Source organism: Etheostoma cragini, chromosome 14, assembly GCF_013103735.1.
Source record: "Etheostoma cragini isolate CJK2018 chromosome 14, CSU_Ecrag_1.0, whole genome shotgun sequence".
NCBI classification, from domain to species: Eukaryota; Metazoa; Chordata; class Actinopteri; order Perciformes; family Percidae; genus Etheostoma; species Etheostoma cragini.
In genome coordinates this window covers 24,153,240-24,154,209 of record NC_048420.1, presented here as the reverse complement: position 1 = coordinate 24,154,209, position 970 = coordinate 24,153,240, and the positions used below count along the sequence as shown (strand labels likewise).

Genomic DNA, 970 nt, shown 5'->3' with positions numbered 1-970 from the left:
CTGCCCAATGGGAGGAGAGGGCAGATTTGAGTCATGCATGCGCCACTTTGCGACAAGTAGCATATAAGATGCTAACAACAGACTTCTGTAACGTAAATACAGTAAAAATGGACCTACTTAACCAAGGTGGGTCACTGCCAGCTTAGCTACAAGTTAGCATCACACACAACAAAGGCTGTCAGTTGAATAGTGTTTTGAGCTAACATTAGCAATAATAGATAGCTAAAATGCTTTTGAAATGACTCCTAGCTTAGCTACAAGCTAGCAATCAAACACAACAAAGGCTGTAAGTTGGGATGGTGTTTTGAGTTAACGTTAGCAGCCAAACAATCATAGATAGATAAAATGTTTCCCAAATTATTCACATCTTCTGTTAGTGTTTGTAATGAGAAAAGTTTATTATTTCATATGACGTAAAAGGTGTTTTTTTAGGAATCATGTACATCTCAATAACAAATCTGTTAGAGAACGAGACCTCGTGAAATAAGCTTCAATCAGGGGAGGGGAGGGGAGGGGGGCGGAGCTCAGTTCGTAGGGCGTTGGGTTGGGAATTGGAGGGTTGTTGGTTCAAGTCCCCCATATGACCAAAGTATGGTGGTGGACTGGTAGCTGGGGAGATCCCAGCACACACACACACACACACACACACACACACATACATACTGACACACTCACACAGTCACACACAAACACTGACACACTCACTCACTCACACACAAACACTGACACACAGTCACACACACACTGACACACTCACTCACTCACTCACACTCACACACACACTCAGTCACTCACACACAAACTCTAACACACACACACACTGAAACAACTTTCTAACAACATCATCAATGCGTATTGACTGGCAGGGACACACACATACACTGACACACAGACACACTCAGTCACTCACACACACTGACACACAGACACACTCAGTCACTCACACACACTGACACAGACACACTCACTC

At 43.7% G+C, this 970-nt stretch overlaps 1 protein-coding gene across 1 annotated transcript in view; it reads left to right on the top strand.

Annotated features, from left to right (window-relative positions):
- Positions 1 to 970, top strand: part of LOC117957217 (collagen alpha-1(XIV) chain-like) — a 146,732-nt gene that overhangs the window by 97,020 nt on the left and 48,742 nt on the right. The window lies entirely within an intron of this gene.